The following is a 7,602-nucleotide window of genomic DNA, read 5'->3' on the forward strand; positions in this document are numbered from 1 at the left end:
TGCTGGACCAGAAGGAGGGTGGCTTTTAGTTTGTCTGCTGCCTTTGAGGTGTTGCTCCCATAGCGCTTTGTGCTTGCCGTTCATGTGCCTTCGCATAGAAGTTGTACCTATGTGGGTGTTGGGCTTCCCAAGACTCAGTTTCTGACTGCACTCATTGCAAATTACAACGCTTTTGTCAGAGGCACACACATTAAAAAAATCCCACACTGCTGAGCTTTTTGAAGCTGGCAATCTGGCGGTAACAGTAGAAGTTGGCGGCAATGGCGGGTGCGTTGGCCGGCTGACCACAGGTGCCGATACATGTTGTTGCCCTACTGTTCCCTGCGAGCTGTCCTCCCTGCTTCTTCTAAGTCTTATTCTCCTCCTGCCTCTCTGACTCTCCGTCTCTCCATCTGAACTATCCTCCTCTTGCTCTCTTCTACTGGGCACCCACAAAACATCAATCTCCTCATCATCATTCTCCTCAGATGCATCAATTTCTTCTAACAGCTCACAGAAGGAAGCAGCAGCGGGGACCTCCTCATCACTCATTATGTCCATCTCTGTTGTGTTGTCTGCCAGAATTATATCTGGTGTAACGTCCTCATCTCCTTCATCTTCTTCTGCCAATAATGGTTGCGCATCACTCAGTTCAAGAAACTCATGTGTAAATAACTCCTCTGACTCCAGTGAAGAAGGGGCGCCGGTGGTGGAGGAAGTGTTACGTGGGGTGCCCATAGCAGAGGAGGATGAGGATGTTGTGGCAAAGTTAGAAACGGTAGAGGATGGGGTGTGCTGTGTAAGCCAGTCAACTACCTCTTCAGCATTTTGGGAGTTCAGGGTAATTGCCTTTGTAAAACTGGGCAATTTCCTAGGGCCACAGGATAGCATAGCAGCACGGCCCCTAGTGCCTCTGCGTGGCGGCCTGCCTTTGCCTGGCATTTTTTTAAAACAACAACAACAACTCAGGTGGTGTTTCTGGAGACGGTATTATTATTGATATTTAGACAGAATGTGAAAAAGCTCACACAGCTAGGCGGCAGTTGTTTGAAGAACACACAGGGCAAACAATGCCTGCAAGGTCAACATATACACTACAGCAGTGGATACGGAATATATTATTGCTGCTTGAAAAACGTCACTCAGGTGGTGTTTCTGGAGACGGTATTATTATTGATATTTAGACAGAATGTGAAAAAGCTCACACAGCTAGGCGGCAGTTGTTTGAAGAACACACTGGGCAAACAATGCCTTCAAGGTCAACGTATACACTACAGCAGTGGATACGGAATATATTATTGCTGCTTGAAAAACGTCACTCAGGTGGTGTTTCTGGAGACGGTATTATTATTGATATTTAGACAGAATGTGAAAAAGCTCACACAGCTAGGCGGCAGTTGTTTGAAGAACACACTGGGCAAACAATGCCTGCAAGGTCAACGTATACACTACAGCAGTGGATACGGAATATATTATTGCTGCTTGAAAAACGTCACTCAGGTGGTGTTTCTGGAGACGGTATTATTATTGATATTTAGACAGAATGTGAACAAGCTCACACAGCTAGGCGGCAGTTGTTTGAAGAACACACTGGGCAAACAATGCCTGCAAGGTCAACGTATACACTACAGCAGTGGATACGGAATATATTATTGCTGCTTGAAAAACGTCACTCAGGTGGTGTTTCTGGAGACGGTATTATTATTGATATTTAGACAGAATGTGAAAAAGCTCACACAGCTAGGCGGCAGTTGTTTGAAGAACACACTGGGCAAACAATGCCTGCAAGGTCAACGTATACACTACAGCAGTGGATACGGAATATATTATTGCTGCTTGAAAAACGTCACTCAGGTGGTGTTTCTGGAGACGGTATTATTATTGATATTTAGACAGAATGTGAAAAAGCTCACACAGCTAGGCGGCAGTTGTTTGAAGAACACACTGGGCAAACAATGCCTGCAAGGTCAACGTATACACTACAGCAGTGGATACGGAATATATTATTGCTGCTTGAAAAACGTCACTCAGGTGGTGTTTCTGGAGACGGTATTATTATTGATATTTAGACAGAATGTGAACAAGCTCACACAGCTAGGCGGCAGTTGTTTGAAGAACACACTGGGCAAACAATGCCTGCAAGGTCAACGTATACACTACAGCAGTGGATACGGAATATATTATTGCTGCTTGAAAAACGTCACTCAGGTGGTGTTTCTGGAGACGGTATTATTATTGATATTTAAACAGAATGTGAACAAGCTCACACAGCTAGGCGGCAGTTGTTTGAAGAACACACTGGGCAAACAATGCCTGCAAGGTCAACGTATACACTACAGCAGTGGATACGGAATATATTATTGCTGCTTGAAAAACGTCACTCAGGTGGTGTTTCTGGAGACGGTATTATTATTGATATTTAGACAGAATGTGAACAAGCTCACACAGCTAGGCGGCAGTTGTTTGAAGAACACACTGGGCAAACAATGCCTGCAAGGTCAACGTATACACTACAGCAGTGGATACGGAATATATTATTGCTGCTTGGAAAACGTCACTCAGGTGGTGTTTCTGGAGACGGTATTATTATTGATATTTAGACAGAATGTGAACAAGCTCACACAGCTAGGTGGCAGTTGTTTGAAGAACACACTGGGCAAACAATGCCTGCAAGTGCACTACTATTGGTGCACTACTATGAAGAACAGCAAACAGCACTGGACACGTTAAAGAACAGTAAGATAAGTAAAATAAAAAAATATATATATGTATATTAAAAAAAAAATTACTCTGGTTGGTTCTGAACTACTAGGAGCAGCACACCAGTCCCACTCCCCAACACAGCTAGACTAATAGCACTGGGCTCTTATAGTAGCAAAGTAAAAAAACAAAAAAGAAAATAAAAGCAGTCCTTACAAGGACTATTGGGTTACAGGCAGCAGTCAGCAGATGAGAGATCAGAAGCAGTGCCCACAGCAGCTACATACAGAGCACTGCAGTAGAAGGTAGATTACTAGCCAGCAAAGCTACCTAACCTAAAATGTCCCTCAAATCCCTGCAGAGTTCTGTCCCTACAATACAGAGCAGTATCAAGTAGATTACTAGCCAGCAAAGTTACTATCAGCTGTCCCTCAAATCACTAAACAGCTCTCTCCCTACACTAGCTCTTCCAAGCACACACAGGCAGAATGAAAAAACGCTGCAGGGCTTCAGTTTATATATGGAAGGGGAGTGGTCCAGGGGGTGTGGGGGTGGTCCAGGAGGGAGGAGGGAGAGCTTCCTGATTGGCTGCCATGTATCTGCTGGTCTGGGGTGAGAGGTCAAAAATAAGCGCCAGCTAAGGCGAACCCAAATTGGCGAACGTCGCGCGACGTTCGCGAACATTCGGCGGACGCGAACAGTCGATGTTCGCGCGAATTAGTTCGCGGGCGAACAGTCCGCGACATCCCTAGTCTCCAAGTCTGGAATTAAAAAATAAGCTCCTGATTTGCAACATCCAAGGGGTTGGAAAGCAACATGTTGCTCACGAGCCACTGGTTGAGGATCACTACCCTAAACCAAACGATAGGACAAAAATTTGCAGGCAAGCACCCACAACACAACAAATAGTCCCTTAAATTGCCAAAGGTAATTGATTTTATGACATTATTTCAACACAAATTAGCCAGTAAATATTTAGTGCTTTAGGTATTTGGTCCACTTCATGCAAGCTGTTGTTCCGAACTACAATAACCATTCCTGCTACAGGAATCCAATCATCAGCTTCAGACGGTACTCACTTTCAAGAATGCAGGCTGGCTACAACATTTCTATTTATGTAAAATAGAGCGAGCAAACTGTCTATCTGGCATGACTTAAATACTTCCATTTTGATAGGGTGAATCTGCATGCAAATCAATTTTTTGCATAAACTTGTGTGATAAAATGTTTTAAATGAGAGCTAAGTGTTGTGTCCATGCTTTGTGAGTATCCTCTATTTTAATTTCCTGCTGTAATGTTGATTTTGCTGATAGCTGTACTTTTCAGCCTTCAAAATTATCTAACATTGCTATTTGTCGAGTAATTACAACAATTATTTGTAGAGCAATAAATGGATACTGTTAATTGATTTAATCTTTACCATGCTCTTTCTAAACTGTGGTTACATTCTATAGACAAGGAATTGCCTTGTAGCTTCATGGGAGAGTCCTGCAAATGTGTACAAACGTTGCATATCAGTGTTTATCTAAGCACCAATATAAATATACTGTTAGAACAGGATTTAGGTAGGATTATCTTGTGTGGAATTCATAATTAGCCTCCTCCAGATCAAAGGTTATATTGTGTGAAGTGGACATTTACCAAACAAAGAGAATGAAGTAAAAGGATCTTCATGGTCTGATTAAATAATTACTAAACCAGATGTTTTGTGACATTTAATGGTGATTGTGCATGTTCAATTGTTACTCATCTTCCTCTCAAACAAGATCATATTAATTCATGTGACAACATTTCCGGTCATTTGAGAGTCTGAATTTTTTTTTTTAAATGTCAGCATGAATGATTAGTTGTTTTCCAAATTAATTGTTCAGGATTTAGCAATGATAGATGCAAAGTATGGCCAAAAAGAGTGATTTGATTCTGGCAGAAGTGTTTACACCAGTTATATTCCTACAGTGTGGGAAGGATCCTGCAATATATAATATCATATGACTTAAAAGAAGTGTATTTTACTACATTAATGTGTATTTTAATATGGCATGGCTAAACATAAAACTGTCATCTTAAAAAAAATAACAAATCTGTTCTAAGAATCAAGCACCAAAAACCTCTGAAGTAGAGATGATGCAAAGGCAGCACCTCTGGCCATCTAAGATGCCACTAAAGGTCTGTATTGCATGCTTCAGCACACATCATTCTAGGAAAAATCACTTTTAATTACTGTATTTGTTTAATTAGGTTCTTCTTTCTTTTTAAGTGTTCATTGATTTATAAGAGATAAGCTTTGTTTACTTTTCCTCATTTAATTACCTAGATAAAGTTATTATGGCAAGCACTGGAACAGGCTTGATTAAAATTTTTGTTTTGTCCATAACTTAAAGGGATACACAATGATTTTGAAATTCCTGCTATGCTTATCCCAGCACTTGCACCCGACCAGCAGTACTAACTGGGAACTGGGTGACATGGGATTTTGACAGTTATTTGAATCTCCCAGCCAGTCCCCAGTGCATATGTGGCCTGGGCTGCATGCTGTCCCTAAAATCCTGCTGCCCTAGGTCTGGGCCTTTGTGGCTTTCCAACAAATCTTATTCTGTGTAATTGAATCATTAATTGAGGCTTGTTCAAAATAAAAATAGCTTGATTCAAATAATAGCAGTATGGAGTTCAATTAGTGAAGTCATTCATTCTGTGAAATTCCATCAGACGGAAGGCAGCAAATATTGGGAATGCTGGTTATAGTGCATTTCTCTCTGAAAATCTGAGTAAAATGGGTCATTCTAGACATTGTTCAGAAGAGAGGGGAGATTGGAGAGGGGAAAATATATAAACAAGTGCAGAAAATGATAGGCTGCTCAGCTAAAATGATCTCAAATGCTTTAAAATGGCAACCAAAACCTGAAAGACATGGGAAAAAATGGAAAACTACCATTCAAATGGATAAAAGAATAGCCAAAATGGCAAAGACCTGGCCAATAATCAGCTCCAAGCAGATCAAAGATGATATAAAGTTACATGTGAGTATTGTTACAATTAGAAGACGCCTATGTGCAGCTAAGATAACGTCAATTATTCCCCGCAATGTCCCATTGTTGAAAAAAAACCATGTGCTGAAGAGGTAACAATTTGACAAAGAACACATTGACTGACCTAAAGAGAAATAGCGCAACATTTTGTGGATTGATGAAAGCAAGTGTCACGGTCGGCACCCTACACCAGAACAGATGCCAAGCACCCTGGTCTCGGCTCGACTTCACCAGTTAAGTGACCGCCTTTGGCCTCGGGAGGAGCCCTCGGCGTACTCAGATGCCACCTGGACTTAACGAGAGGTGCAAAGCATAAGTTCTGGCAGGCAATGGGGCACGACTGTCTTACAAGGATGTTAGAAGATAGGAAGCCACAGGAACAGGCAGGCCGGGCCAGCCCAAGCAGTAGAGAAGTCAGACAGGCCAAAATCAGGATGGAGAAAACGTAGAATGGTCAATGGACAGGCAGAGGTCAGGATTGGAGATGTCAGAATAGTCACAGGCTAGCAGGGTCAGGATTAGAGAGATCAGCGTAGTAATTCAGGCAGGCAAGGGTCAAACACGGCAGAGATATCAGGAATAAAGTAATAGCACCCAGGAACAAGCTAATTTGAACCTACAACGGGCAATTTGCTAAAAACCAAATTCCCCTCTTATACTTTTGAATTTCGCGCCTCTCGCGCTGACGTCATTACGTCAGCGCGCCTGCGCCTTTAAATCAGAGTGCGCATGCGCGCGCGCTAGGGAGCCGGCACAGGAAGAAAGCAGCACAGCGGGTGTCCACGCCGAGGACGCGGCGTGGACCCCGCTGCCGCTAGACCACCAGGGTAAGTTCCTTACAGCAAGATTGTACTTTTTCAGTCTAGGGGTCGCAGACAGTATGTCAGACGACCCCCAAACACTAAATTCAAGCCACAGTACACTGTGAAGACAGAGAAGCATGGTGACACAAGCTTCACAATATGGGGATGTTTCTCAAACTATGGTGTTGGGCCTATTTATTGCATATCAGGGATCATGGATCAGTTCCAATAAATCTGAATATTTGTAGAGGTTGTGTTGCCTTATGCTGAAGAGGAAATACCCTTGAAATGGGTGTTTCACCAAGACAACACCCAAACACCAGTAAAAAATCTTGGTTAGAGATCAACAAGATTGACGCTATGGAGTGGCCAGCCCAATCCCCAAACCTTAAAGGAACAGTAACACCAAAAAATGTATGTGTCTTAAAGTAATGAAAGTAAAATGTATTGTTGCCTAGCACAGGTACAACTGGTGTGTTTGCTTCAGAAACTCTATTATAATTTACATAAACAAGCTGCTGCGTAGCCATGGGGGCAGCCACTCAAAGCTTAAAAAGAAGAAAATGCAGATAAAAGATAAACTCTATCGCATATAACCGGATTCTTCAGTGCTTATCTGTTATCTACTGTGTATCTTGTGCTTGAATGGCTGCCCCCATATCTACAGAGCAGCTTGTTTATATCAACTAAAGTTGTGTTTCTGAAGCAAACACACCAGTTTTACCAGTGCAGGGCAACAGTACATTCAGGGCCGGATTTACATAGTTGGGCGCCCCTAGGCCCACTACCATTCATCGCCCCTGTCCCCTCCAGGGGGACAGGAGCAATGGGGATTGGTGCATGGGAAATTAAAAAAATTATTGTATCTATAGCGCATCCCCAGTGTTTATGAACCAATGTGGGTGTGGTTGGGCAGCATGCCGCCCCCCTAAAATCTTGCCGCCCTAGGCCCGGGCCTAGGTGGCCTTTCCACAAATCCGGGCCTGAGTGCATTATATTTTCATACCTTTAAAACACATACATTTTTTGATGTTACTGTTCCTTTAATCCAATAGAAAATTTGTGGGGTGACAAAAAAAATGCTGCTTCTGAGG

This window comes from Xenopus laevis, chromosome 1S (genome assembly GCF_017654675.1).
Source record: "Xenopus laevis strain J_2021 chromosome 1S, Xenopus_laevis_v10.1, whole genome shotgun sequence".
NCBI classification, from domain to species: Eukaryota; Metazoa; Chordata; class Amphibia; order Anura; family Pipidae; genus Xenopus; species Xenopus laevis.